This window comes from Lethenteron reissneri, chromosome 36 (assembly GCF_015708825.2).
Source record: "Lethenteron reissneri isolate LAM-NWPU_2019-01 chromosome 36, ASM1570882v1, whole genome shotgun sequence".
In the NCBI taxonomy this organism is placed as follows: domain Eukaryota; kingdom Metazoa; phylum Chordata; class Hyperoartia; order Petromyzontiformes; family Petromyzontidae; genus Lethenteron; species Lethenteron reissneri.
The window spans coordinates 7287046-7294251 of NC_083814.1; positions in this window are offsets into that span (position 1 = coordinate 7287046).

Genomic DNA, 7206 nt, shown 5'->3' on the forward strand with positions numbered 1-7206 from the left:
AAGAGCAAGACTTCAAAGTATGGAGGAACTGACTGCGTCAGAGGTGCGTGCAAACATCGTGCTTGAAGAAAGATTTTCGTTGCAGGAAATTGTTTTGCCAATTAACAAACTAAACAATAGACATATAGCACCAAACACAAGGACGAGGTCGTGAATGGTTGGAGAGGAGATGTCCGCAAGGCGAAACGAAAACGATCAACACCTCAATGTACAGCAATCACCGTCGACGACACCGCATGCAGGGTGATCCATTCACGGATACTCCAATCACAAAAAATGAACCCGTAAAAACAAAGTTTTTCACTATAAATCCTTTATATGCGTGGCATCGGTTTTATTTTATTATTCATTTCTGTTTTTCTTGAGTAAGAGTTTCATTTTTATCACATTGGTATTTTAAATAAAATATGAAAATTTATTTTTTCCTAAAAAGTGTAAAATTTTGGAAATTTTTGTTTCACGAAAATAAATTGTCACGCACAACGAGTCTGTGTGCAAAATGTCAGCTCGATTGGATCACGGGAAGTGGGTTAAAAAACGACCGAAAGATTTGCACGGTCGTAAGCGCGCAAGCAAGCAAGCAAGTGAACTTAATATAAAGGATTTAAAAAAGAGAGACGTCATCACAGAGAGAACAGCATTTTATTCCCAAGGCACCACACGCCTCCCACCAATCTCAATACACTTATTACATCGTGAATATTCCCCGGACACACTTTGCCTAACATTGCTAGTGTAATTTTATTGCAACATTCAATGATGACGCGCAAGTTTATGTAATTCACATCTCATGGTTGTTGTTGTTTTTTTGTGTGCAAAAAACAAAGATCCCCCGTATAGTATTACCACACTGCTGGGACAAGTGCTGTTAGCATACAACAACAACCGCCATTCGCCACTAAGTGGCGGTGACGTCACCACGGCGCTCGTGCCATTATATGTGCACGTTAAGGGCACGTAAATTGTCGAACTACCGCTGGCAGGAGGTCACGGGACAGACCCAGGTGCCATGGGTTGACTGGGATGACTGGCCGATGCACCATCTGTGCCTCCTACTGTGCCAACTTGCTGTGTTTTAGCTACCAGGCACTCTGCTCGTTGTTGTGAGCGTCGCTCCTCTGCCCTCCGTTGTTGCTGGAGGGCGACTACCTCCAACTGCCAAGCAGTGTCCTTCAAGAGCCTCCTTCTATGTTAGCACACACAGACATACACACATATACACATACACACATCTGCGCAGTTTTTGACGTGACCTGGCAATAAAAACATACAGTTGGGGTCATGCCAGGTGAATTCAAAGGCCACACACAGTTGTTCCACCTCGGCCAATCTAAAGCAACAAATGTCTCGTGTAACTACTCAACGGTGCTGCAGGAGAACAACATCATTAGAGATCAGTGGTGTATCTATAAATGGATCGCTCTGTGCTTTGATTGCTTAAGAACTATTTAAGAGTGCGGTAAAAGATGGGCCTGGCAGGGGCATGAAGGGGCAGAGCCGACGGTGGAAGGGGCCACCAGGGAATGGAGGTCACGGTTGATGGAGAGAGAAGAGGAGCCAGGCTAATGGGGAATATTCACCCCGTCCTCAGGATGGGCTGCCCTAAAGCATTATGCAAACACAATTCTTATTATTAGAGCTCCCAGAGTAGACGTCCTTGATACAAGGTGTCTGAAAATGTAGAACTGTTCGGAAATAAATGACTGTTATATTGTTGACATATCCTGTCCGTGTATTATTTTAATGATGCAATTTTGCTGCATATTATTTTGCCCAAGGCTTAATAATAATAACAGTGCAATGCATTCCTCTGTAAACGTGTTCCTGTTTTCCCGCATCATGTGGGCAGTCATGCTTTAATACCGTGTCCTCTAAAAATGGTCCAATTGCCCTGGATGAACTCAATTATGCTCTAATCACCAGATTCACTCACCTGTGATAAATGTACCCTGCAAAACAGAAACGTAACCATTACTCATGGGAAAGATAGCCACTCCGGGTTTGATCATGCTGCAATGTGCATGAGGTTGATTATGAAATCATTACTATAATTACCGTACTTTCGCTGGACTCTGCAAAAGGTCTGGGTTTCCCAATCGAGTACTTTTGTTCCGCTTATCTGTGCGTGAATAAATGCAGTGCATGCTGAATGTTTCCCATCTATTCGAGGCAGTCATTGCCACAAGTTTGCCTGCTCTGCCCGGAGCAATGTTCCACCAACAAATTGGGCACACATGAAAGGTGCACTGGGCCCTAAGCCAACGCAAAGCCTGGCTTCAGTACAGGCCTCGTTTACTTGGAGACTGTGACCCACACTCACTTAGTAATGCATAGCATTTGAAACTCAAAGTTCCAAAGGCTTGAGTTCATGGATCTCTTAAGATGATGCATTATTGGCAAGGCATATCAGCCAAAAGTAGCTATCAGAACTAAAGGTCATCATATCGATGATCACTTGGTCGGTGTTTTCAACTCTCTCCTCGACTAGATCAGCAACTCTCTCATTTACAAACTCCAAGTTGCAGCCCGGATCCCGCACCGCCGATTATTAGGCTTGCTAAGTACGGTGAGAAAGAAGTTCAACATACGTGCATACATACACTTGCATCTACAGGTGTGATAACATTACAAAGATACATCGATGCCTGCACTGGTTCTCAATCCAGTCTTGGATCAACCCTAATATTGCCCTCCATGAAGTATCCCCTGCAAACCTCTGCCCTCTCATATCACCACCCAAGTCCCTCTTATGCGCTCACCACACCAGAAAGCAAGGCCTTCTGTCAAAGGCCCAGTCAACCTACGCTAAGCAGGAAGTCGTTCATTTTCCTTTGCTGACCCAGTGGTTTGTAACTCTCTCCCTCCAGCCGTCCTGTCCGTCCACGCCCAGGTTCAAGACCTTTCATCTTCTCCTCTGTCTATGACAGTCGCGTAACAAACGTGGGGGCAGGGGGATGCTCCCCCCCCCCCCCCCCCTGTGGCCAAAGCTATGAGTTGGGGCCCACTTTGGAAACCAGCATGAGATATGTTTTGAACAACAGTGTGAAAGAACACACACTTTTGTAAAACGTGGTTTAAATACAAATTTTAATGGAAATTCTTCATTTTACGTTCCAAGAGGAGCCACAATATTTCATAGCCTAGTTGCGATCGTCAGAGACAAATCAAATATTGGGGCCCCACCTGACCGTGTGCCACAACCCCTGAGCCGACAATGTAGTCACTACGCCACTGGCGTAGATACACCTCATTGTTTTCCATGATACACACAACCCATCGTTTGGTACAGCATCTTGAGATGCAGTTGCACTTAAATGTTGCATTAATCCAAATTGCACCGCACTGTCACACGGGTGGATAAAGCGACAGTGTTCCCATCATTGTGTGGCATCAACAGCGTGCCAAGAATAAAATAAAAAAGGCCTCTTTTGTCATCCCTTAAAGTCATTAAACTCTTGCTCTTAACATTTACCTCGCAATTTGTCAACTCTTACAACAAGGAATGCCACCATAGTTCACGTCGCAAAAAGAGTGATTTATTAATAATTGTGCTATTTAAAAGAATGTTATAGAACGACGTTAGAGAAAGGCTAAGATTGTGTAGAAATAATTGTATTCACGAGATAGCCAGGTGGCTGAGAGGATTAATAGCATCCCAAAGTCTGCCTATATGTACATTATATATACAAAATCATATATATATATATTTTTTTAAAGCACCAATTGCTTAAGCAGACAAATTCTGCACTGGTTTGAACTTTATCTCATCAGCAGAGTCAGACCTATTAAACAAATGCTGTTATGTTGCCAGATGTTGTCAGCAATATATACAATGCCGTCGGTGTAAAAACAATACAATATAAAACCTCAATGCACTCTCATGGATATTTTGAGCAAAAAATCGTGTAAAGCATACTACTCGTCTATCAGCCATTGGGCCTTTCAGACGAGTGTTATATACCGTACACTGCAAGGCGTTCAAGTATCAAAACCATGGGCCAGTTTTGACTTTTTTATGCACTAAAATGCAAAGAACACTGCCTGGCATATATGTAATAAAGGTCGTTGAGGCGACTTCTGGAATCTGGTCTTTTATTCAACTTGCATTACAGCTTCCCTTCACGCTGCTGATAGGCAGCGTGAGAGGGATAGATAGAGACGCACTGCCACGTTCCCGTTCTGACCACGTGTCGTTCGTCTCCACCCCTATTTAATACCCGGGTCACGTGGTATGTTTCCACCAATTCTGGTTAGCCTCCATGGAATATTCCAGGCTCCCTCGTAGGCTCCCGGAACCACGCCTCTGACTCATGTCCCTATTGGCTGTGGCCAAAGCCAGCAGAACCAATCCTCTCCTTACAGCTGTCACCTTTCCATTACGTCAGGGCCACGCCCCTAGGCTTCCCCCCATTGGCTATAAACCAGGACCAGCAGAGCCAATCATCATGACGAGTTGTGATACGTCAGTGAGCCGGATATATCCTCACATTACATATACAAGATATGCTCAGTATTTATAATTAGGCCTCCAGAAGTGGCTTGTGATGTGGTACTGTGATGCCATCTTTGAGGACTGTTCAGACACAGGGTGGTACACGAGAGCTACGAGAATTCCACGTGGAACATTCATACATCTCAAATGGAAGGACATTTGGGGGTGAAATTAAAGCAATAATAATATTTTAAAAATTAGAATGACCGTTCTTTCTCAGAATTCAACGATTTTGAGGCTTTAAAATGTCTAGTAAAAATACATCTCAAGATATGAATAGAATAATTAATGTGTTGTTTCTATAATTAATATTTTTTTGTCGTCCACACACATACATAGAACAGACCTGCATCTGGAATAATGAATAGCATTTACGGGTAAAAAAGCTTTACTTACGTATCATTTTTTCAAAGAGGTAATGCTCACCGCCATCTGTTTTGATTATTGTTGCTGTTCATCTCCATAACTGCCAGTCATTATTTGGCCTCGTTTTAATGCACATTTTTACGATTTGTGCTGTGTAAACCTGGCAGCTCAGCTCACAATACCTTCCCCGGGTGCTGCCCCACACTGTTGTTGACAGCTGCTCATGAGAAATGGGTCTCAGTCATTAAAGCACAATTGAGATGATTGAGCCTGATGACGGTGCCACTGCTCGGGAGGCACTTTACTGAAGCGTGATTGACAGCTTCAAAGCATTGTAGCATTAAAGCGTTGTGACCTTTACTTGAGAGAGAGAGAGAGTCTGTGCCCGCGCGTTTTATTGCTCAAGGTGTTTGGGCCAGCTCGGAAGGCAGATAATGAAACGGGAAGAGTGGCATTTGTGGCTACTGTGAATGCACTCAGCACAGCACAGCTGCCTCGCTAATTAGCATATCAGGTGAAGATTTTGGATATACTCCAGGACCTTTTTGTTTGCCAGTATCAACCTGAGCTACGAATGCTTCGCTTTTCGCATTGTCTTTGTGCTGTTCGCCTTTTGACATGCTCTGGTCTAAGTCTAACGCTGGTGAGAAAAGGCCATAAAGAACGAGGCTGTTTCTGGTGTAAGCCAATCCGTTTCAGAGACAATACATATATTATCAGAGCATCCATAATCGAGGTTTTTGGGTTAGATCGCGTACATACTTACGCGATCTAACCCCCAAAAAAACTATATTATGGATAATATTGGTCGCGAAAGCCTACGGGTTAAGTTATGAGAGCATATTTGTTCGTATGTATGTTTTACCACAAGCACGTGTGGTTAATGCAGACTTGATGCCATGCAATCGGAGTCTATTTGTTGTTTGAACATCTTAACACCTGTATTATTGCCAGAAAGGGTAAACGCCTATTTTTTTTGTCATCATTTTGATATAGCCTGTGATTGCTCTGTCAGCCGAGGTTAGGGCTTGGATCATCTTTACAAGCCGACTACGGGAAGCTGTACCCATATTCGCTCGGGGTGGAACGATGGCATCGATAGCCCGAGTGGTGGTGGCTATGCACGTGGCATGTAATCCAGCACTGTGGGGGCAGGGAGAGTTGGTGGATTATTGCACACATGTTGTGAAAATACCTTCCCGTGGACGTTGAGATGCCATGCCTTGCCTTGCCAGGAGAAGGCGGTCCAGCAAGTGGACTGATCACCATCTGTTTCCATCTGTATAGGGATAGTGTTGCTCCCTTGTGCAAGTGGGTTTTCTCCGGGTCCTCTGGTTTCCTTCCATGTGTATAAAAACGCATTAATTGGATGAAAACATCTGAAATTTGACTACTCAGTGTGCCTCTCCTCGATCAATAAGTCAATATTACTATATTATATCGAGTATTAAGTACATGGATGATACCGTGGTGTCGTGGTTAGAAACTTAGCACAGTGAACTTACAATACAGGGGTCGATACATTCTCCCCACATGCCTGTTTATTAACGACGAGCAAGTTAGTATAATAATAATAGTAATAGTTCAATTTGTAACGCGCGCAAATTTGCAGACGTAGTGGCCGCAACTCAGAGGCGCGGAGCCAAGCTCAGAGTCGCTCAAAAGCGTGATTGTAAAGGTGAGTTTTTAAGTGTCTCTTGAAGGAGGCGATTGAGGTGATGCTGCGAATGTGCAGAGGGATATCGTTCCAGACTGTTGGGGCTGCCACCGAGAAGCGGCGCATAGACATGACCATCCTGGATCTATGTATGTTGAACTTCTTTCGCACCATACGTAGCCAACCGTGCTAATCGGAGGTGCACGTTTCTACCATCTCCCTACCTCCGTCTAGCCAGCAGTGTAAACGGATACAGCTCAGCCAGTTGATTAGCAGTTTGCGTGCGGGGGGCTAAAGTGTCTTACAAGACGTCTTACCAGTCTGAAAAAGGAGGCCAAAAATAGCTGCAACAGGGGCCCTCTAGATCTCGTGGCCCTCTAGAGCTCCCTCTATTGGAGGCGTTTATCACCAACAGTGGCAGGAGCAAGACATTGCAGGGCTGCACCTTTACCTTATATCCAGGGGCGGTTTCTTCATTAGGGCGATTGGGCGATGCACCACCAATGTCATTCAACCACAAAGTTATGCTCGCCGTTACTGTGCCTCTGGATATAGTCCAATCAGCGTCATGTCACGTTCTGTGGAGTACCGCCTCTTTTTGGGCGATTTCACTCCGGCTGAGAATCGCCCAGAGTGTTCCCATAGACTTACATTCAAATATGTTTTTTTTTCGAACGGCGGGCGCTGCAAT